The sequence below is a fragment of the Puma concolor genome, chromosome B4 (assembly GCF_028749965.1).
Source record: "Puma concolor isolate L17-30 chromosome B4, mPumCon1.1.hap2, whole genome shotgun sequence".
Classification (NCBI taxonomy): Eukaryota; Metazoa; Chordata; class Mammalia; order Carnivora; family Felidae; genus Puma; species Puma concolor.
The window spans coordinates 53,363,584-53,388,517 of record NC_141673.1 but is presented as its reverse complement, the minus strand read 5'-3'; the positions used below and the strand labels follow the sequence as shown (position 1 = coordinate 53,388,517).

The 24,934-nt window shown below is 40.9% G+C and overlaps 1 pseudogene; it reads left to right on the top strand.

The window, feature by feature from the left end:
• LOC112863801 (TIM double twin CX3C motif protein pseudogene) lies at positions 1-1,071 on the top strand (annotated as a pseudogene).
• The last annotated feature ends 23,863 nt before the right edge of the window (positions 1,072-24,934 follow it).

The following is a 24,934-nucleotide window of genomic DNA, read 5'->3' as shown; positions in this document are numbered from 1 at the left end:
ATGTCCTGTGGAGAGAAGAAAAAGAACCTCCAGGTAGAGTAGAACCTCCAGCTAGGAGGACCCAGAGCCCAGTGTCCTGACTATTCCTCTACTTACCAGATACATACAAATAAGAATATTCAAAAACTTGACTCAAACCAGCCCCAAGGTCAAACGTCTTCATGAATACACCCTGAAGTCCTAGGGCTTGTCTCTCTTTCCTTTGGCATCACTAAACCATCCAAGAACCAGTAAAGAGTTTCATAAGGGCTCTTGGGTGGCTCAGTCTGCTAAGCCTCTGACTTCAGCTCAGGTCATGATGTCACGATTCGTAAGTTCAAGCCCCAGTCCAGCTCTGTGCTGACAAATCAGAGCCTGGAGCCTGCTTCAGATTCTGAGTCTCCCTCTCTCTCTGCCCCTCCCCAACTCATGCTGTGTCTCTCTCTCTCTCTCTCTCTCTCTCAAAAATAAAAATAAACGTTAAAAAATTTTTTAAAAGTTTCATAAACTTTCTCTTCCTTTTCTCTCCTCTCTCCTTTTGTTTTCCTCTAAATGTGTAGAATATAATGAAACACCTTTTAAGAAAACTCAGAGTCTCTGCCTTTGCATTCTCAATGGTCTTTGTACAGAACTGCCTTTCGAGGTGGAAACAAAAAGGAATCTTAACTAAAGTTTAGTTTTAAAACTTCAAACCCGGTAGCACGGGGTCGCCACTGCACAGCTACAGCAGCTGCGGGTGCAGGAGGTGGTGAACTCCACAGTGCAGGGTCTGGAGAGACAGAACTTCCAGAAGGTGCAGTGTCCACGGTTGTGAGGACTGCCAGGCGGCCATGCAGCAGGTGCACCAGTGCAGTGAGTGCTGCCATATGCCTCCGGCTCAAGCCCAGGCCCTGGTGACCAGTGAGTTGGAGAAGTTCTAGGACTGCCTGGCCTGGTGCACCATGCATTGCATCAACAAAGCCAAAGATTCAATAGATGCGGGAAGTAAAGAGCTTCAGGTGAAGTGGCAGCTGGAGAGTTATGTGGCCAAGTGTGTGGATGACCACATGCACTGAGAAGATGAAGGAGTTTCTCCTGTCCATTTGGAAATAGAAGTCTTTGCAATGGCCATTGGAGTGGACAGCAGGAATCTATTTAAAAAGAGAAATGGCGGGGGGGGGGGGGTGCGCCTGGGTTGCTCAGTGGGTTGAGCATTGGACTTCGGCTCAAGTCATGATCTTGAGGTTCGTGGGTTTGAGCCCCACGTCAGGCTCTGTGCTGACAGCTCACAATCTGGATCCTGCTTCAGATTCTGTGTCTCCCTCTCTCTCTGTGCCCCTCCCGCACTCATGCTGTCTCTCTAAACAAACAAACAAACAAACATTAAAAAGAGAAATGGGAGCTTTGGTCCTTCAAGTGAGTTTATGAGGAAATCAGCGATGGCAGCAAGTTTGAGGCATGTGTCACTTTCTTCTAGACGCTGGTTCCTTTATGTTTCAACCCTAGAAAGTGAAATGAGAAACACTGGTGCTAACATTTGGGACAGAGATAGCATAGAGAGTTTTTGGTAGCCTAAATTTCACATGCTTGTCCTGAAACTAGGGATCTCAGTCGTGCCAAGCCAGAGCCCTCCAAGGTTCCAGATCTTTCTTAGTATACAGGTACCAACAGGCTGGTGGGTCCCTCTAACCTTCCTATGATCTGGTGGTCTGAGCAGAAGTGCTTCTGTTTGATGCCAACCTCCTGTTTATCAGAAGGATCTCTAAATCATTTTCCATAAGCTGATAAAATTCATGGGGTCACTAATGTAGAAGGGAAAAAAGGTTTCTGGGTCTTTGCTTTGCTGGGTTTTGTTTTATATACAAGGACTTGAAGTTGATTTAAGATACAGAGTTGGGAGAGGCAGTTTGGATAAGAACTTTGAACCGTTCTTGTGGATATCTGTTTCTGACCATCAACTGTGGATATGCATTTCTTAACATACACATTACACCTTTCAGCTAGGAGACCCTGCAAAACCAAGAGAGGCAATATTACACTGGGTATGGGAAGCCACCTTCCCTCTCTCTGGCTGCCATGGTGGGCCGTGAGGCTATCTACAGCAGAGCGACAGGACAATCTTGCCATGACACTCCCCCTTGAAGGGAAAGGGGATTTTGGCTGCACTATATACCAGTATCCAAGAATGATCATTGAAGGAGGAACTGTTGCCTTCTTAATTGAATTATTAAGTACTGGATTTGGGAAAACCTGGTTTTTATAGAACAGAATGGAATGAAAGCCTACACTCAGTATTGCTTATTTTGCCCCTTGAAATAACAAAACCCTGATGAAACAATCTCTTGGCAACAGGAAGGTCAAAGGAGAAACAGTAGGCAACTCAGGGGTGAGCTGTGATTCCTTTAAAGCAAAAGGGGGCAACTCCCCCCCCCCATTACCAAATACCACTTTTGCCTGGGGCCTTTGCAGCAAGCAGTGTTCCTGCCCCAGCTCTAGCACCTTTTCATTTTGATAAGCACCTTATTGTCTTTTTACCAACTTATTACTTGAAATGGTAATATAGCCTGTGTTTGGTGATTCAAGGCCTTGATATATTTTCCTAGTGGTTCAGTTTTTAAAAAATGAATAAAGTTTACTTTTCCTCCAAAAAAAAAAAAATTCAAAACCAATGCAGTTGTCATGAGTATTGAATGCGATGATTTATTTGAAGTACTTAGCAGGATGTATAAACATCCAACTAATGCTAGTTGTTGTTGTTAGTTTTTGTACTATGCTCAGGGTATTAACTGACCTCCTGGTTCCCTGAAAAAAATAAGTCCCCCATCATACGGAAGTCACTTACTCTCTTTGCATTAGATATATGAGAAAGTGTTTTTCTTTTCCTGTTCAAAACCCTAGGGAAATTAACTCCTTTAGGTGGGTTATGGAAGTCTAGAGTCTCAGATACAAAGACTCCTTCTAGTAGAGATTTAAGGCGTTAATTACCTCTATTGAAAACTTTGTTAGTAATGTAAAATCCATTTATACAAATGCAATTCTTTTGCCTGGACACAGGATGGAAAATGTCATATTATTATTATGTATTATAAATACGCAAATCTATTTTACTAGCTTTGTGGTTTCTTTGAAGTGATTTTTAAATATACTGAGAAAACTTTTTCCTTTCTATAGACTCATAAATATATAACACTCAGGTACTCATATGATGTATTATTTATGGTTAAATTTATGATAGGATTATTCTTTCATTGCTTCCTTGTGAATTAATTTCCATATACTACTGAATAGTATTCTTTTCTATTACAGTCATTTGCTTTAGGCTATGAAATGTATTTTGTAAGGAACAAGATGGTGAAATATGCTTCAAACATACCATACTGTATTTTTCAATTCATAGTTAAGTTATAACATAAAGTCCCTGGTATTAAGACACCGAATGATTTAGTGAGAAAAATCCGAGATTCCTAGTCTGGATTTGAATTTGAACTGAATTACTTAACTTCTGAGTGGCCTAAAGCAAATTCCTTGGTCTTGTTTTGCCTCTGTTTTCTCATTCCTTTTTCCTGGATCCGTGCAAAATTGAAAATAATTAACAAGGCGTTTAAAAACAATTCAATTAATCAATTGTAGTGGACTCTGTATGATTTTGAGGGCTGAAAGATTCGCTTCCCAACACCTATTTCTCCTTTCTAACAGCACCCAAATTTCATTCTGAGGAGCTCTAGCCCATTGTACATGGCCTGGTGGGGCTCTATTTAGATTCCCTAGCTTCCCCTAGACAAGGGACATACCGACGCCCCACGATGGGCCAGAGATTCTCTCCCTGAGTGGGTGAAATAGAAACTGGATACGTTTACCATTTGATTTTTCCCCAAGGAACAGGGTCCTGAACACATTTGTTGTACAATAAGCCCCATGTTGTGCTTTCCACCTCAAGAGGAGCCCTGGATGAACCTGCTTCCAGCTTAGTTTCTCAGCTTCCCATAAATTACGTGAGCATGCGAGAATCTCCGTAGATCCCTCCCTGCTTAGGTTGGCCAGAATCACCTATTTCTGTTGTTTACAACAAAAGAGCCCCCATGAATAGGTCCGTCTAATTCTATTGAAGGTTTTCTCAGAGCAGGCACTAAGCAGGGCATTGTGAGGGCTACAGCAATTCTTCAAGCATAGTGACTATTTCTAACTCACTGGGGAAACAGGTCCATAAAAAGAAAGTACTGTGTAAGGCAATGGATAATAAGCACCAAATGAGTAGGAAAAACAATCCTTGAGAGGTGGTGCTTTATTGTGGTAAAAATATCCTGCTGGAACCAGATATTGTGCATCTGAGCCCCAACTCTGCCACTTTTTACCTGTGATGGGCACATTTCTCAGACTCATCCCTTCTCTCCCGCTGCAGTTAATAAGAAAGCAGATTTTGGGGGGCATCTGGGTGGCTCAGTCAGTTAAGCATCCAACTTCAGCTCAGGTCATGATCTCACAGTTGGTGAGTTGAAGCCCCGCGTCAGGCTCTGTGGTGACAGTTCAGAGCCCGGAGCCTGCTTCAGATTCTGTGTCTCCCTCTCTCTGCCCCTTCCCCACTCTTGCTCTGTCTCTCTCTCTCTGTCTCTCTCTCTCTCTCTGTCTCTCTCTCTCTCTCTCTCTCTCTCAAATATGAATAAACATTAAAAAAATTTTAATTAAATTTCAAAACTCTAAGGTTCTTAATAGTTTCCTTTAAAGCGGGTAGTAGACTGGGAATTAAGAACAAAATTCAGAAACACTCCTTTACCAAGAGAATGCTTTATTTCTTCATCTGCCTCCATGTACCGAGAAAAATTTTAAAGAGAGTCAAAGGGAAAGGACAAAGGATCCTTACTTCAGGGTCGTGGCGTGAGAGACAGAACCCCCTCCCCAACCAACAACCCTCCTCAAACACACTCTCCATGCTTCTTCCTGGCTCTCCCAAGCAGCAGTGCAGGTAAGTGAGATGCTCTCAGGATCCAGAATGGAAGGATTGATGAAGCTGCTCCACCTTGAGACAGTTCACACACTGCTTTTGTCCCCTGAAGCTGTTGCAGATGGACTCCATTCAAGCTTCGTGGGAATGCTTTGCCATAGAGACTGCATCTGCTTTCCTGTGGCCTGGAATACTCTTACCTCAGATTTCCAGATAGCTCAGTCCCTCAGCTCCTCCAAGTCCTTACTTGAATGTCACCATCTTGTCAAGGCCTTTTCTGATCACCCTATTTAAAAATGTCAGTCCCCTATCTATCTATCTATCTATCTATCTATCTATCCATCCATCCACCCACCCATCCATCTATCCATCCTGTTTCTTCCTTATCCCCTTTTCCTGTTTTATTTTTCTCCATAGTACCATCGCCATCTGCCCTGTCGTCCAGACCATTCTCCACAGCCACCCCCCAACCTTCTCAGCCCTGCTTTGCCACAAGAAGACTGACCAGTGGACTCTATCTGCAACTTCCCTTGTCCTCTGGCTTCCTTTGTTGGATTTGACCAATGGGAGACAGCAGGAGGAGGTCTGGGGGAAGAAGAGTTTGGGGATTTATGGTCCCAGCTCCATTCCTGCTAAGTCCCTGTGCATGGGCTGCCTTCCTTAATGAAGATCACAGCTCCTGTCAGGTGGCCCTCTCCATTCAGCTTTCCTCTCTGGGTTCTGGTGAATTCTGCATCACCTTACCTTACAGGTCTCAGGGTGTTAGGACCTCCCCACCGCTGCTACTCCAAGGCACAATGCATCCTTTGCTCTTGTAACCCTGCTTCATTTTGTTAATTATTAACCTTTACTAAACTCTTTATTAATTATCTATTAATTATATTAATTATTGATTTTTGTTGAACACTTCTGACATCGCCCATTTTGACTGACTTTTTTACTTTCCTAACTGCTGCATCATCTGACATCCTATACATTTTACTTAATTTTTACTGTTTCTCTCCCACTAGAACATAGGATCCATGAGGTCAAGAATATTTGTCTCTTATAGAACAAACCAAGGGTTGTGAGAGGGGAGGTGGGTGGAGGATGGGCTAAATAGGTGATGGGGATCAAGGAGGGCACTTGTTGTGATGAGCACTGGGTGTTGTATGTAAGTGATGAATCGCTAAATCCTACACCTGAAACTAATATGTATGTAAACTGCAGGTTAACTAACTGGAATTTAAATCAAAACTTGGGGGGCGCCTGGGTGGCGCAGTCGGTTAAGCGTCCGACTTCAGCCAGGTCACGATCTCGCAGTCCGTGAGTTCGAGCCCCGCGTCAGGCTCTGGGCTGATGGCTCAGAGCCTGGAGCCTGTTTCCCATTCTGTGTCTCCCTCTCTCTCTGCCCGTCCCCCATTCATGCTGTCTCTCTCTGTCCCAAAAATAAATAAACGTTGAAAAAAAAATTTAAATCAAAACTTGGAAGAAAAAAAAAGAATATTTGCCTCTTTTATATACTTCTATATTCCCAGAACTTACAACAGAACATGGCACATAATCAGAGCAGAATAAATAATTGTTAGGTATGTGATTGAATAATGACTGAATGTATGACCTAGGAAGAGACATGTAAGGTCAAGTCTGTAGATCTTTATCTTCTCTATGTACAGGGTTCCTGCCTTTACAGATGGTGTTCCCTTCCTTCCTTCCTTCCTTCCTTCTTTTCGTTCTTTCATTCTTTCGTTCTTTATTTCTTTTGGTGTCAAAAGCAAATGTTTTCTCTAGGTGGGTGGGCATTATTTCAGCTCCCAATTTATACTTAGCATTTTTACATAACATCATCTAGGAACATCTTAGAGGATACACATAAGTAAACCCATATATTTATAATCTGACATAGCTTTTTACTTCATAATGTTCATAAACAACATTGCTAAGCCAGAGGTAAAATCATGTAAAAACATTTTTTTTAATCTTTATTTATTTTTGAGAGAGAGAGAGAGACAGAGCATGAATCTGAAGCAGGCTCCAGGCTCTGAGCTCTCAACACAGAGCCCAACGCAGGGCTCGAACTCACGGACCACAAGATCCTGACCTGAACCAAAATCAGACACTTAACTAACTGAACCACCCAGGTGCCCCAGAGGTAAAATCATTTGAAAACAAAGAAAAGAATTGGGCTCTGGGCTGGCAGCATGAGCCTGCTTGGGATTCTCTCTCTCCTTCTTTGCCCTTTCCCTTCTCTTGCTCTCTGTCTCTCAAAATAAATAAATAAACTTTTTAAAGAACAAATAAATAAAAATAAAACAAGACAAAGCGCAGTCCAGCAATGAGGAGAAAATTGCCAACCAAACCTGACATCTGGATGGGCAATAACATATAACCCTGAAGCATAGATTCCAGTATTTCGTTTCATTTATTTACTATTTATTTATTTATTTATTTATTTATTTATTTATTTATTTTAGAGAGAAAGAGAGTGTGCAAGAGTGGAGGAGAGGGGGAAAGGGGGAGAGAGAGGATCTTAAGCAGGCTCCCCCCTCCATGCAGAACCTGACACAGGCTCAATCCTGCGACCCTGGGATCATGACCAGAGGCAAAATCAAGAGTGGGATGCTCAACTAACTGAGCCACCCAGGTGCCCCTCATTTTAAAAATATTAACTATAATATAAGCCTCATGAGAAAAACACTTACAGCTAGCACATATTAGATGCTCAGTAAGTATTTGCTAATGCCATAAATGAAAGTCACTCTGTACTAAGGAAATATTTGGAAATGACAGAAATATTTGTGATTGGACAATTGTTGCAACACTTTGCTCCCTCCTCGTAATGGAATATTATGCCCCCACTCATTGTCATGTGAAGTATATCCTATGGAAGAAGCAGTCCTCATCTCATTGCTTCTGAGGACAGCGATGTGGTGTTGACATACTTTGGCCTATGGGATGTGAGCAGAAGCAGCATTGTGCAAGTTCTGAGTGCAACCTTTAAGTGTGATTTCTCGTTTCAGCATGGTTTGCTGTTGCTGTATTCTGCCATGAAAAAAACAGCATGTGCAGGGGCACCTGGCTGACTGAGTCAGGAGAGCATGAGACTCTTGATCTCGGGGTTGTGGGTTCAAGCCCTGTGTTGGGTGTAAAGGTTACTTAAAAGTAAAATTTTAAGGGGCGCCTGCGTGGCTCAGTCAGTTGAGCGTCCAACTTCGGCTCAGGTCGTTATCTCGCGGTCTGTGAGTTCGAGCCCCGCGTCAGGCTCTGTGCTGACAGCCCAGAGCCTGGAGCCTGCTTCGGATTCTGTGTCCTCCTCTCTCTCCACCCCAGCCCTGCTTGTGTTCTGTCTCTCTCTGTCTTTCAAAAATGAATAAACATTTTTAAAAAATCTTTTTAAGTAAAATCTTAAAAGGAAGGAAGGGAGGGAGGAGGGAAGGAAGGAAGGAAGGGAGGGAGGGAGGGAGGGAGGGAGGATGGGAGGAAGGAAGGAAGGAAGGAAGGAAATTAGAACATGTGCAGATAGAAGAGGCTCACTCAGACCAGTCCCAAACCAAGAAGACACATAGAGCCAATCCTCAGTCTCCTGGCAGCCTAGAACCACAGAGCCACAGCGGATCAAAAGCAACATGTATATGGACAACAGATACATGTAGGATGTTTGTTATGCAGGATTACCACTGCAAATACAGAAACTGGTACCCAGAAATGGGGTGTTGATGGGATAAAACCCTAAACTATATGGATGGAGGAGGGGTAAGGACACAGTTACAGGAAACAGAAAAATGACAACTCATATTATTTAATGACACAGCATTTCATAAAATTATCATGCATATTAGCTTTCCATCCTGAGATGAGCTTTCAAGACAAGTTTGTTGTTGCCATATTTACACTAGTGAGCCAGCCCTTCCTGACACCATTTCGTAGCAAATTGATTTCCTGTCTCTTTTTTTTTTTTTTAATTTTTTTTTTCAACGTTTATTTATTTTTTTGGGGACAGAGAGAGACAGAGCATGAACGGGGGAGGGGCAGAGAGAGAGGGAGACACAGAATCGGAAACAGGCTCCAGGCTCCGAGCCATCAGCCCAGAGCCTGACACGGGGCTCGAACTCACGGACCGCGAGATCGTGACCTGGCTGAAGTCGGACGCTTAACCGACTGCGCCACCCAGGCGTCCCTGATTTCCTGTCTCTTAAAGTATTTTCACTTTACTGGTATATACAGAATGGTGATAGTACTGTGTATTATTTAGGAATCAATCTGTCATTGAGACTGAAAGTGGATATATAATAATTGCCCATCCCATGAAGGTATTTTTAATGTTCACCAAAAAATCCATTTCTGTGCAATATTCTAGAAGTAATGCTGTGTAGTGGGTGTTTCCATCCATTTGAAGATGCTGAATATATAATTGCCTCTTTTTTTTTAACTTTAGAGAGACAGTGAGCAGAGGAGAGGGACAGAAGGAGACAGAGAGAATCTTAAGCAGGCTCAACGCTCAGCACAGAGCCCGACATGGGGCTCAATCCCATGAATCCTGGGGTCGTGACCAGAGCCAAAATCCAGTCAGATGCTCAACTGACTGAGCTACACAGGTTCCCCCGTGCATTAATTCATTTAATCCTACACTGAAGTAGAAGGTATTTATTATCTCCATTTCATAGCTGAGAAAACTGAGGCAGAAAAAGATTAAGTTCAGAGAAACAGCAATGGTTGGATCTGGATTTGAACCCAGCCAGACTGGCTTCTGAGCCTGCATCTTACTCACTCATTCCCCACCCTACTGCCTCTGAGGATGAATGAGGCTCCGCTCCTGTCCTCCAGGAGCCTACAGTTCAGTAGTGAATATAGACAACAACTATAGTATAGTGTGATGTGTGCCATATTAGCTATACAAGGAACAGGATTAGAAAGGAGAAATTAAATTTCTAGAATAGTAGGGAAGACTCCGCAAAGAAAGTGACACCAACTTGATTATCATAAATAAAATTCATATTTGAAATTCTGTTTAGGGGCGCCTGGGTGGCTCAGTCGATTAAGCAACCAACTTCGGCTCAGGTCATGATCTCGCAGTCTGTGAGTTCGAGTCCCACGTTGGGCTCTGTGCTGACAGCTCAGAGCCTGGGTCCTCCTTTGGATTCTGTGTCTCCCTCTCTCTCTCTCTCTGTCCCTTCCCTGCTCACACTCTGTCTCTCTCTCTCTCAAAAATAACATTTAAAAAAATTTTTTTTCATTCTATTTAAACTCATTTCATGTACCTAACTTAATTGGCTTTGGTCACCAAGCAATAATTTATAACACTAAACTATATATTACTTGATCCCAGGGCACAAAATTCAACTAGTTAAGTAATTATGTTTTCAAAAATACAACAGAAATTAGAAGAATAAACTAAGTCTTTTAAAAATGCATTAACACTCCACCATTCCCATGAACAAAACAGGAGTGATATGAAAATGAGAGACTACAACACAGAGGTTTATGTACCTGAACAAGGTAATAATCCAAATCTGATGCAAAATTGAAATGGGACTGGGTTTTGTTACCTTGATATAATTCTCCATTTGGTGTTGTATATATTCTAACCCAGACTTGGTCACTGTAGACAAAAATGATGTTGAACAAAGTATCTCTGATAGTTATAGAAGTAGAAACCTTGGCTTCTAGGCTAAGGAATTCACTTTACACTGAATCTTATGCTACAATAAGCAAATTCAGACATTTTTCTCTAAACGGAGCAAGGAATGAGCTCCATTTCTTCATAACTGAAGTGACAAGTGAAATAAAGGTAATTTAATAAGAAATAAGTATGATGGGAAAAGAATATAAATAGGGCTCATTAGGGAAAGTATTACCATGCAATTAATTTTAATGGACTTATTCACACTCCAAGGGGTTTAAAGCACTATATTATTTCCTATGAAAAGTTCTGAGAATAGTAAATCAGGTTGAGAATTTAATTTTGGGGCACCTGGCTGGCTCAGTCAGTGGAGCATGCTACTCTTGATCTCAGGGTTGTGAGTTCAAGCCCCACGTTGGGTGTGGAGATTACTTTAAAAACTAAAATCCTTTAAAAAAAAAAAACAAAAGGAAGAGAAAATTTAATTTTTGAAACTACATTGAGCAAAGACCAAATATCCATGTTAATCAATTAGAGTGAATTGTATTTGGCTCAGTGGTCAGGCAATAAATTGCTTTGTTTACAACACTAATTCATTTGTGAGAAGATGGCATTAAGTGCAAAGTAATTGATGAAAGCAAATGCAGAAAAAGGAACCAAAAAAAAAAAAAAAAAAAAAGTGGGAAAAGACCCAACTGAATTAGAACAGAAAACGTTCTTCCCCAAAAGACACTACTATGGTTCTCTGTCCTGCGGATTGCCCTTACCCCAGATCCACCCAGACAATCCTACTTGTTCACATCCCAGCTCCAAAGCCACGAATCTAGTAATTATTCTCTAATGCCTTCCTTCTTCTTTGTGCTCCTTCAGCTACAGATAACATTGTTACCTTGCATTCTCATTAATTTTGTTTGTATTTATCAGCCCAACCTAAAGCACAATGTGATATGCCTTTAGGATATTATCATGCAATCAAGAGCTAGATGGACCCTTAAATATTCGTTGGTCTAATACTTTGGCAACAGGGTTCAGCAGATCCCAGACTAGAAATCAGGATTAGTGTAGGGTTATTGGACTCTTGGCACTCAATGGAAAGAGGGTTATTCTGTAGAGTGAATTAAAAAGAACTGAAACTTTCTTTTTATTATTTTATTTATTTATTTTAAGAAATCTCTACATCCAGTGTGGGGCTGAACTCATGATCCCGAGATCAAGAATCATACACTCTTCAGATTGAGCCAGCCAGGTGCCCCAAGCATTAAAACCGCCAAAATGTGTATTTCTCAGTGACTAGATACAAATTTACATCTATATTGACATGGGGCTATGTCAAGAATCTCTTGTGGGGTGTCTGGGTGGTTCAGTTGGTTAAGTACCAACTTTTTATTTTGGCTCAGGTCATGATCTCCAGGTTTGTGGGTTTGAGCCCCTCTTTGGGCTCTATGCTTGCAGTGTGGAGCCTGCTTGGGATTCTCTCTCTCTCTCTCTCTCTCTCTCTCCCTCTCTCTGCCCTTCCCACGCTCGCTCTCTCTCTCAAAATAAATAAACTTAAAAAAATTCCCCATTTTCTTGGGGAAATTAAGAAGTAGTATCATTGGTAGCTATTTTAGTTATTGATGGTGAATGTTTTAAAGGTCTGGGATGACTTAGCTTACAGGATTGTTGGGTGCTTTATGATATGACACACATATGACATGAGAGCCCCATGGTGGACTAAAGATAACAGCAATCTTTTATTCTCTTACATATCATAGAAATAACTAGATACAACAAATAAAAATCATTCCTTTACAAACCAGTGTTGACTACATATAGAACCTTGTTACTGAGGAGAGTGTTCGAAATGATCAATTCTTTTTGAATCATCTGTGTTTCCATGAGTTGCTACACAAGAGTTTGGTTTTTGTCTTGAGTGTGGGAGGGTATGGAAGAAGGATGAAAGTTCTGGGGAGAGGTGAGACATGGACGGTGGAAAAGGATGGGATGAGAGCAACTGCCGGTGGCTTGGAGAGCTGAATTTGATCCTTTGTGGGGGTAGATTCTTAAGAAGATAATTTAATGAATGGCTTCATGAATCTCTGAGAGGAAGGAGAGAAGGTTTGGTGATGTGTTGACAAAATGTTGAACAGCACTTATAGAAGGCCATGCCTGATCCTCACTCTACCACGGGCTTCGTGCAGTTTGGGGTACCCTGAGACTCAGACGCTACCGATGGATGATCTGGAAATCACCCTTCTCAAAAAGGCACTGGCAAAAAGAACTGGTGTTGAAGCACGTTGGCAAGAAGAGACCGTGGAAAACTGGAGCAGACTCATTGAAGAGAACACCTGAGATGTCTCCCCACTTCACCACTGGGGGATATCAGAAATAATAGGCAGAATAATTATGAGAAATAATAAAAATCAGAGATTTTGCAGGGTTGTGGGTAGGATTCATGGTGAGCAAGGAATAAGAGCCGTCGTAATTGGAGCACTTGTGTGGCCTTGTTTGTGCTCATAGGCTGGTAAGAGCATTTGGGTCATGTTCTCATTCAATGGGTAATAAAACTGGTCAAAGACCTTAAGTGACCTGCCCAGGATTTCATAGCAAGCTAATGACAGTTAGAACCAGCTTCTCCCCTGATCTCCTGGAAAACCATAGCATTCATATGGGGTTGCCAGCTAGAATACAATGATTTTTTTTCCTCTAAAATTATATGTTCATGTAAATCACTAGAGGCTAATAAGTGCTTTGTTTTTCTACTGTGAACAACTAGAAGCCTTTGCTTCAAATGGGTTATTAAAATTAACATAACACTTTACACTTGAGATTCAGAAAACTAAATAGAATTCCCGACTTTACTATCGATACAAATATTTAAATAAACCTACTAATATTTATTGATTCTAATGATGACTCACTAACACACCACTAGGAAAACGAATTTCTTTACCTTAATTTTATATGATATGGACTCAGTCTTGTGCTTTTGTGTCCTTTGATCTGAATTTACAGTCTTTCCCTCTCCTTTGGCACTTGAGCCATCAGTTACTTGCAGTTTCCAGTGTACCTCCATCTGGTAGCTTTCCTTGAACTGCATTCAAATTTTCCACTTCCTATTTGATAAGAGTTAGGAAATCAGTCGAGAAAGTAGTTGAATTGCACATAAATGGAAAATGAACGGGAAGGCTCTCTATCAGAAGAAGGATACAGTTTCTTTAGTGCTTAGATTGAATGGTATCCTCTTTGGCAGCTCAGAAATTTTTATGGAGGCATTCCTACCACTGGGTTGCCTCCAACAAGGTTGAGCTGCCAAGATAAGTGATGTTCACCTAAGAAAAGTACCGGCACATAGACAGAATACTCTAGACAGAGGATATGAGCCCCGCTGCTAAACATTATAACAATTCTAGGTTAGGAAGCTTGATTATACAAATAGGCCATTATGATGTTGTTTAGAACAAAGTAAAATTTGGAAATCACTTAAATATCAAAAAATGAGGAACGGTCAGGGTGCCTGGGTGGCTCAGTCCGTTAAGCGTTCGACTTCGGCTCAGGTCCTGATCTCATGGTTCATGAGTTCAAGCCCTGCGACAGGCTCTGTGCTGACACCTCGGAGCCTGGAGCCTGCCTCAGATTCTGTGTCTCCCCATCTCTCTGCCCCTCCCCCACTCACTCTCTGTCCCTCTCTCTGTGTCTCTCAAACATAAATAAACATTTAAAAAATGTTAATAAATAAATAAGGAATGGTTAAATAAATTATGTTACATCCATGCAATGGATATCCATAGCTTAAAATCCATTTATAAAGCATTAGTTATAACTTGAGAAAATATTTTTGTTACCAAATAAAGTTAAGAGAATTTAAAATACCATATGACAATAACAATAGCTAACCATTACTGAACGTCTACTACGTATCAAGCACTGTTCCAAGAGCTTTACATGTAGAAGTGTTTCAACTATGGGGGACAAATGGGACCAGAAATTCACCAAAAGCATTAAAAAGTGATTGTTTCCAGGTGATACAGTTATGACTAATCTTATTTCTTCTTTTTGCTTTTTAGAATTTTCAAATTCTTCCTAATAGCTGTATTTAATGACCATGCATTACTATATCAATGAGGGAAATATTTGTATTTTAAAGTTCATTATCATGGGGCACCTGGGTGGCGCAGTCGGTTGGGCGTCCGACTTCAGCCAGGTCACGATCTCGCGGTCCGTGAGTTTGAGCCCCGCGTCGGGCTCTGGGCTGATGGCTCAGAGCCGGGAGCCTGTTTCCGATTCTGTGTCTCCCTCTCTCTCTGCCCCTCCCCCGTTCATGCTCTGTCTCTCTCTGTCCCAAAAATAAATAAACGTTGAAAAAAAAAAATTTTTTTTTAAAATAAAAAAAATAAATAAAGTTCATTATCATTCCAAAAAAACTGGAGTCACACAAACCACAGCAGAACAGATTCTTATCTCATCTCCCCTTAATATAAGGCCAAAAAAACCCAAAGGACACAAGTTTTCAATTACTTACATATATTTTGGTACTCCCAGGGCAGGTAACCAACAAGAGTATGTCCCTATACTGTTTTATTTCCTCTGTAAAACCTGATATAGTAGTAACTCAAAAGACCTATTTCATATTATGACAAACTATATGCCAACAGATTGGGCAATCTAGAAGAAATGGATAAACTCCTGGAAACACATGACCTCCCAAAAGTGGCACTGGTAAATAGAAAATTTGAACAGACCAGCAATGAAACTGAATCAGTAATCAAAAACTCCCAACAAACAAGAGTCCAGGACCAGATGGCTTCATAAATGAATTCTACCAAAGATTTAAAGAGGAATTAATACCTATCCTTCTCAAACTGTTCCAAAAAATTAGAGAGGAAGGAACCCTTCCTAATTCATTCTATGAAGCCAACATTACACTGATACCAAAACCAGATAAAGACACCATAAATAGAGGAGAACTACAGGGCAATATCTCTGATGAACTTAGATGAAAAAATCCTCAACAAAATATTGGCAAAAACTATTACTCAGCCATAGAAAAGAATGAAATCTTGCCATTTAAGATGATGTGGATGGAGCTAGAGAGTCTTATTCCAAGCCAGAGGAAGACAAGGACCATATGATTTCACTCATATGTGGAATTTAAGAAACAAAACAAGTGAGCAAAGGGAAAAAGAAGAGAGATAGAGGCAAACCAAAAACAGTCTTAACTATAGAGAACAAACTGATGGTTACCACAGGGGAGGTTGGGGGAGGGGTGGTCATTAAATAGGTGATGGGAATTAAGGAGTGCAATTGTTGTGAGGACACCAAACGTTGTACCAAAAGTGTTAAATCACTGCATCATACACCTGAAACTAATATTACACTGTATGTTAACTAACCAGAATTTAAATAAAAACTTTAAAAAAAGTCATTCACCACGATCAAGTGGGATTTATTCTGGGATGCAAGCATGGCTCAATATGTGTAAATCAATCGACATGATACATTGCATCAACAAAAGAAAGGATAAAAACCATATAATCATTTTAATATGTGCAGAAAAGGCATTGCACAAAATACAACCTCCATTCGTGATAAAAATCCTTAACCAAGTAAGTTTAGAGGGAACATACCTTAAAACAATAGGGGCTATATATGAAAAACCCACAGCTAACATTAAACTCAATGGTGGAAAAACTGAGAACTTTTCTCCTAAGCTCAGGAACAAGACAAGGATATCCACTCTCACAACTTTTATTCAACATAGTGCTGAAAGTCCTAGCTACAGCAATCAGACAAGAGAAAGAAATAAAAGGCATCCAACTTGATAAGGAAGAAGTAAAATTTCCATTATTTGCAGATGACCTGATACTATATATCGAAACCCTAAAGACTCCACTAAAAACTACTAGAATTCATAAATGAATTTAGTAAGGTCACAGGATACAATATCAATATACAGAAATCCCTTTCATTTCTATACACTAATACTGAAGTAACAGAAGGAGAAATTAAGAAAACAGTCCCATTTACAGTTGCATCCAAAATAGTAAAATACCTAAGAATAAACTTAAACAAGGAGGTGAAATACCTATACTCTGAAAACTATAAAACATTGATGAAAGAAATAGAAGATGGCACAAACAAATAGGAAAATATTCCATGTTCATGGATTGGGAGAACAAATATTGTTAAAATGTCCATCTTACCCAAAGCAATCTACAGATGTAATGCAATTTCTGTCAAAAATACCAATAGCATTTTTCACAGAAGTAGAACAAACAGTCCTAAAATTTGTATAGAACCACAAAAGGCCCTGAATAGCCAAAGCAATCCTGAAAAAGAAGAACAGAACTGGAGGTAGGTATCACAATCCCAGGTTTCACAATATATTATAAAGCTGTAGTAATCAAAACAGTATGGCACTTGCACAAAAATAGACACATGGATCAATAGAACAGAATAGAAAGCCCAGAAATAAACCCATGATTATGTGGTCAATTAATCTTTGACAAAGGCAGCAAGAATATGCAATGGGAAAAAGACAGTCTCTTGAACAAACGGTGCTGGGAAAACTGGACAGCCACATGCAAAAGAATAAAATTAGACCACTTTGTTACACTATACACAAAAAATAAACTCAAAATGGATTAAAGACCTAGATGTGAGACCTGAAACTATAAAAATCCTAGAAGAGAGCACAGGCAATAATTTCTCTGCCCTGGGCCATAGAAATGTTTTTCTAGATTATGTCTCCTGAGACAAGGGAAACAAAAGCTAAAATAAACTGCTGGGACCAAATTAAAATAAAAAGCTTCTGCAAAGCAAAGGAAACAATCAACAAGACTAAAAACCTACTGAGTGGGAGGAGACATTTGCAAATGACACACCTCGCCTGTATCAGAATGGCTAAAATCAAAAACGCAAGAAACAACAAGTGTTGGTAAGGAAGTGGAGGAAAAAGGAGCCCTCTTGCACTTTTGGTGGGAATGCCAACTGGTGCACTCACTATATGGAGGCTCCTCAAAATGTTAAAAATAGAAGCACCATATGATACAGTAATCACACTACTGGGTATTGACCCGAAGAATCCAAAAGCATTAATTTAAAAAGATACATGCACCTATGTTTATTGCAACGTTACTTACTTTTTTTTAGAGAAAAAGCACAAGCAGGGGAGAGGGACAGAGGAGGAGAGAGAGAGTATCTTAGCAGTCTCCACGTTCAGCGTGAAGCACAACACAGGGCTCGATCCCACAACCCTGGGACTGTGACCCGAGCCAATGAGTCAGGAGCTCAACTGACTGAACCACCCAGGTGCCCCTATTGTATCATTATCTACAATAGCCAAACTATGGAAGCAGCCCAAGTGTGCATCGATTGATGAATGGACAAAGAGTGATATATACACACAAGGTAATATCACTCAACCATAAAAAAAAAGAATGAAATCTAGCCATTTGAAATAACAAGGGTGGATCTAGAGAGTAAAATGCTTTCTTAGCAACTTAAAGTATATAATACAGTATTGTCAACTATAAATTTCTAAGGCAGCTCGCTCATTCTGACATTTGAAGGAAGAGTCACTTACCACAAAGGAAGGGCCACAAGTTCTGAAGCCAAAGAGACGAAGGGAATTGTCTCAGAAAAAAAAAAATAATGAACAGACATGAGTCGGTCCCATAAATCCACCCTAGGGTAGCCTTAATTTCCTATTCATGCCATGCCAATATCTAACGCCAACAACGCTACCAGGAGAAAAGCGTCTCGGAACCTTACTCTAGACGGACCAGGCTGATAACACCTGAACCCACTTGATCGATCATGACGGTACAAAAAGAGAAACGTCCCATCATTTTATGCCTCCTGACTTGCTGCGATCGGAAGTACCACCTATATTCTCGCCAAAAATCAAATCGGAATCAGATCTCTCCTTCTGTGTGTTTGAAATTTTCCACAATGAAACATTTGTAAGGAATATTGGCAAGTTGACTGAAACTTTTAAGAGGACTTGAAGTGAGCCTCAGTGGCTCAGGCGGTTGAGCATCCAACCCTTGATTTCAGTTCTGGTCCTGATCTCACAGTTGTGAGATCAAGCCCGACGTCGGGCTCCATGCTGGACGCGGAGCCTGCTGAAGAGTCTCTCGTTCCCTCTCCTTCTGCCCCACTCCCGCTCTTGTGCACGGGCATGGGAGCGCTCTCTCTCTCAAAAAAAGATTTTTTTTAATAAAAAAAAAAATGAGAAGACTTGAAGCAAAGCTGCCGACAGCAATGCACAACTTCCACAGAGCTATCTGAGCAGGAACCAGTGCTGCCACCCTGACCCCAAACTGCTGCCGTCACACCACTCCAGCCTCTGCACCGGGAGCTCCTTGGCTCTTGGTCCACCGCCACTGCCATTTCTTACAGGTTTGCTGCTGCTCCTGCCGGATGAGAAGGAGCTTCTGACCTTTTCTCTGGCACTGGTTTCTGAGACAAAGCTTGGTGTGGTGTGGTGGAGTCTGGGTCACATAACAGCCTGCACTGTAAGAGAGAAGGAAAAGGCAAATATTTAACACTTGTATGGACTCTAAGTCTTTGCCCTTCCCCAGACCCATAAGGAAGAGAATTCCCCAGAGGGTAAAGGGTCCAAGTACTAGGCCCAAAATGAAAGACAATTGCCTGTTACAACTTTTTTTTGTTTTAATTACAACTTGTCAGATTATGTACAAACTCCTCAGTCTTATTCAAGTTCCTCCAAAATGTGAATCCATCAAGTTTTCAAGACTTGCTTCTCCTCTTCCTCCACCCATGCTCTGCAGTTCAACCAAGCTGGCTGATCATGGTTGATTTTAAAAACCCTTTCTCGGGGTGCCTGGATGGCTCAGTCGGTTAAGCGGCCGACTTCAGCTCAGGTCATGATCTCGCGGTCTGTGAGTTCGAGCCCCGTGTCGGGCTCTGTGCTGACAGCTCAGAGCCTGGAGCCTGTTTCAGATTCTGTGTCTCCCTGTCTCTCTGACCCTCCCCCGTTCATGCTCTGTCTCTCTCTGTCTCAAAAATAAATAAACATTAAAAAAAAATTTTTTTTAATAAAAACCCTTTCTCTCTCTCTCTCTCTCTCTCTTTCTCTCACCCTCTCCCTCTCCCTCTCCCCTCATGCTTACACTAGATCATTTTCTGCAACATTATACCCCTGGAAATCTGGCTCATTCTTGACAGTCTATCTCATTTATTACATCCTTCATAAAAATTTCATGATCTCTGAAATGTGAAGTCCTTTCCTATTGCAAACCCATGTTACTTTATTTGGACTTTCTCCTAATGATCATTACTTTCTATCAGGTATTACATTACATACTTGCTCAAACTTTTCTATTACACTCTAAGCGTCTTTAAAAAGTATTGCATTTTATGATCTCTGTTGCTCTTGTGGTGTTTAGAAGAGAATCTTGGATATAATTATAGTTTTATTAAATGGAATTGAACCATGCTTATGCATAAGAGGTTATTATTATTTTTCATTATTTCAAATATAAGGTCTTGGTAGAATGGATTAAGAATGGCCTGTGGAAGGAAGGAAGGAAGGAAGGAAGGAAGGAAGGAAGGAAGGAAGGAAAGAAAGAATGCCCAGAATACATACATTTTTGTACGTCAGTTATACGTCAACAAAGTAGTTTAAAAACAGGAGAATGTCGGGGTGCCTGGGTGGCCCAGTCAGTTAAGCAACCAACTCTTGATTTGGCCCAGGTCATGATCTCAAGGTTCGAAGGATCAAGCCCCGAGTCAGACTCTGGGCTGACAGCTTGAGATTCTCTCTCCCCTTCTCTCTCTGCCCCTCCCCTGTTCATGTTCTCTCTCTCTCTCTCTCTCTCTCTCTCTCTCTCTCAAAATGAATAAACATTTAAAAAATAATGTTAAAAAAATACAAGAGAATACCCAGATGGCATTAAAAATATATCAGACTGGCAGGTTTCAGCCACATAAGCCACACCCATTCCCATTCTCTTAGCAGCCAGAGTCCTACACCCCAAATGATAAACCTTACTCTGCATCCATACCTCATTTCATTTCCATCTGTTCCACATCTAACCCCATGCCTTCTCCATCCAGCTTTCTACTGGTGGCAGCTTTAGCTTTAAGCTTAGGCATTATTGTTATCGTAGGCATTATCTCTACTATAAAATCCCAGAAGAGAAGACAATTCTATGTATGGAGATAAGAAAGGTTTTCCAGGAAAGATGATATTTTGACTGTTTTCTAGAACTTAACTAGGCATTTACTAAGTGGAAAATTGGCAGAGGGAATTTTAGACTGAGAGAGAACTGAACATATATGCCATAATCAAAATGCATTGTTTTCTGTGCTGAGTCATTGGCATGTAAGGTGGGACAGGAGAGAATATTTTGGATCCAAGTAGGCTTATGCAGTTGCTTAGACTTTATGTTCTAGCACAGTAGTTCTTACCCTTTCCGCATGCGCTGATGGTTTTAAGAATCTGAGGAACCTTGTGGACTCCCTCCCTAGAAAATTATTTGCTATAGACAGATATTTTCACAAAGTTCCAAGAGTTTCAAAAGACGCATTAAGCCCATTTGCGGACATGTGTCCACAGACTGTTGGGTTAATAACATAATTTTTAGTCACAAAGGAGTTATCAAATAAAAGAAAATTATTGTTTATTTTTTGTTCCAAATTTACATTTCTTGTTTTCTCAGTCTTTCTCAATCTCTGATTTATCAATGCCTAACTGCAAGGACCATCGATCCTTGGGATCATTCTGTGGCAGAGGCTTTTCTTTCTTACAGAAGAGGCTTTTCTTCTTCTGGAAGAAAGCCATGTCCTAATGTGATTTGAAAACGGTCAAAGAAAGTGGGTCCTTGACAACTACATAAAGCTGCCTCACCAGCACTTGAATAACAGTTTCTGGACTTTTTTATACGAAAGAAGAAATACTCATGTGTTTACATCACTATAGTCAGATCTCTATTACCAGAAGCTAAATGCAAATTCTTTCTAGTTCTTACCGTGGTCAACAAAACACTAGGTACTTACCTCCTTAATCCTATTTTATGGCAATGGAGGTGAGTGGGGAGAAATTGTCTTCTTTTAGAAAACCGTATGAGTGACAGACTTAGGATGGCTGTCCCAGGTCCGTTACTAGAGGATAGTTCTCAGTCAAGCAAACCAAGAGCATAGAGAAAAGTTCCCCAAGAATTTAAGGCACACGTCCCTCATCAGCTAAAAACTAATGACTTCATAGTCTTCATAGCTCTCAGGGGGGGAATGCTGAATATCTCTCTTTGTCCATAACGAGAAAAGGTGTCTGAGGGATGCCTAACAACACTAATCTAATAACCTCTCAAGCCACTGATTATTTGGATATTTATTTTCCTCTCGGGACTGTCCAGAGCAGAGGCTTTTACAGTCGGAATGTTTCTGGTTCTACTTTTCATCTTCAGTGGCTGGAGTCAGGGGTCCACCAACCATTTCCATTCATATCCCACAGGTACTTCCATTGCAATATGTCCAAAAGGCAACCTACCTCCCCTCCCCTCCGTGACCGAATGAATGGTACTAGATCCAGAAATCGGGGGATAATCTCACACTCTTTCCTCCACCTCCTTGGTCGCTATGTAGCTATGAGCCTACGACCTGCATTTTCCTTGTGTCCTCTTACTGTTCCACCCTCTCTTCCTTTCTCATCCAGACAGTATCAGTTCCTAAGCAACTACTGTCTTGCTTGACTCATGTTCCGTGATGTAATTATAAAATGAAATTCTGATCGTTTTTTTTTTTCTTTTTGTGATGTTTATTTATTTTTTAGGGCAGTTTATTTACTTATTTTGAGAGGGAAGGGTAGGAGCAGGAAAAGAATCCCAAGCAGTCTCCACAATTCTGTGAGGCAGCCACAACTCTGTCAGTGTGGAGCCGGACGTGGGGCTCAAACACACAAACCGTGATATCATGACCTGAGTCAAAGTCAGACGCTCAACAATCAGAGGCCCATTAGGACCTATTCCACACTTGCCTCAGTAATGCCGTCTTTCACTACTTTATCCCATGCCATACACGGCAGCTGAACCAAACCACCAATAATTCACTGAATGAGTCAGACTCTATAGCTTTCCCTAAAAAGTTTTTTCCTCTCACCTGGAAAATCACCATTCATGCTCAATACTTAACTGAGGCATTACCACCTCCAGGTATCCTACCTTGACTCTGTCTTCAAGAAGCAATAGAACATGGTATCAAAGAACATCACTCATGAATTCAAGCTACTGGTTCTGTGACCCTTGTCTAGTAATTTAAATTCTCTGTGCCTCAGTGTCCTCATCTGTAAATAGGGGATAATTTCTCACAGCGTTATTGAGAAAATTGAACAAGCTACTATATATAAAAGTGGTTTGAAGTATTCATGGAAGATGGTAAGCGCTCAATATATGTGAGCTATTTTTCTAAGATTGAGTTAGATTCCTTGGTTTTGGTCCCAGCCTTCCATGAAGTTGAGAAATGTGTGGAAGTTATGGACCTGCTGGACAAAGTCTTATCCACTTGTCTTGTAGTTAGGGAAACCAGAAGGCTAAAACTATTAGTTGGCCTCCCTTAGACTTAAGGCTTGGAGTACAAGCTATGCCAGTGGGCAAGATTTGAAGGGTAGAAACCACCCAGGGTCATCGTCCAATCAATTCTAAGCAGTCTGCTAGCAAATATTACCTTGGAAATGACTGTTCTAGATTGCTGGGTATTGAAAGGCAATTTGGCAGAAGCAGCAACATCTTGAGACTGGATCCCTAAAGGTAGAAGCTACACACAGCTACAAGCATCCATTTTTTGGTTTCGTAGGTGTCCAGAGGTGAAAGCACAGTGGCAGTAGAGCTGACAATCTTGACTTCAGCATAGCCTTTTTATGTGGCCTCAGGGCCGTAGCTCCCCTGCAGGTCAGTTCTCTACTATTCTGAAGGCGTTCCTGGAGACCCAGCCTAGTATCTGCTCTTCCTCCCTTCTCAAAAGTTTGTAAGTACCTAACTCCCTGTATTAAATTCCTTACCGCTTCGATTATCTAGGGTGGTTTCTGTTTCCTGCACTGACCCTAACTAACAATCTAACTGCCCCACTATTAGCTTTCATGTCTTTCAACATAAGCTTTGCAACACAGTCAAGGTGCTCCCTACTTCTCCATGTTCTCTTATGCACCTCTACCCTGTTCCCCTCTTCCCTGGAATCATCCCCCAGTAATCCCAAGTCTCCTACTTGAAACTACATTTTTAGAAAGCACCTTAGTCCATATAAACAACTTTTATTTTGCAATTTTTGGCAAAAGCAATCTACAACAGTACAATAAGGATTAGGAAAGTTTACATACATAAACTCATAACCTAGCCAAGATTTTATGAATCATTTCCAGATTTCCATAGAAGTCATAATGTAACTTGGAGATCTTTTTCTCAGGACTTTGTAGGGCTTTTCAATATCTACTTAATGCCTCTTACTTCTGGTGAAAGAAATTTCTATAGCCCCAAGTTCAACATATAAATAGCATTAAGCTAAGTTATATTACCCTTGGGGAATACAAGATTTGGAATCAAAATAAGCCCTTTTAGACCAAAATATGTAATTGCTTCAATATTTAAAAATTTTTAAGTAATGCTGAATTCCAACACCTTTTAATGTAAGTTAGGGCATGGGCCCCAATCTATATTCAAGTTATACATTTTAAGGTTTAGAGATATAGATCTTGAAATCATCTTCTTCGGTAACTTTATCTGAGAAAATTATACAACTGAAGTAAAAATCAGCAACACAAAAATACTATAATTCTAAAGCTATTAAGAACTCCATGGATTCAATGGGAAGTCTAGAAACACGTTCCTCCATTAAGTCTTCTCTGAAGTAGCTTTTTCATCGCCCAGGCACTGGGTATATGGACACTGGGCATCAGCATGCTTCAGTAGAAACCTTCCTGTAAGGAATATAACCTCAACTCGGTTTTGCTAAATACTGATACCTGTGCTATAAAAACAAAACAGGGGTGCCTGGGTGGCTCAGTCGGTTGAGCTGCCAACTTCGGCTCAGGTCACAATTTCACAGCTTGTGGGTTCAAGCCCCAAGTCGGGCTCTGTGCTGACAGCTTGGAGCCTGGAGCCTGCTTCGGATTCTGTGTCTCCATCTCTCTCTGCCCCTCTCTCACTCATGCTCTGTCTCTGTCTCTGTCTCAAAAATAAATGAACATTAAAAAAATTTTTAAAACAAAACAAAAACACAGCATGTATGACTTCAGTGTCTTATGCAAATTTTTATGAAAAAGCTCAAGTTTTTTTTTTCTTTATGAAAAATTAAGGCTTAAGCATGACTCCAAGGATCTGAACCAGCCAGCGATTTGAGAGTAGATACACAAAGCTGTATGCTCAGAATGTCTCGATCTTCTGACACTGACACACTGCCAAAAGAAAAGCCCAAGTATCCCACTCTCTCTTCTCTTAAACCCA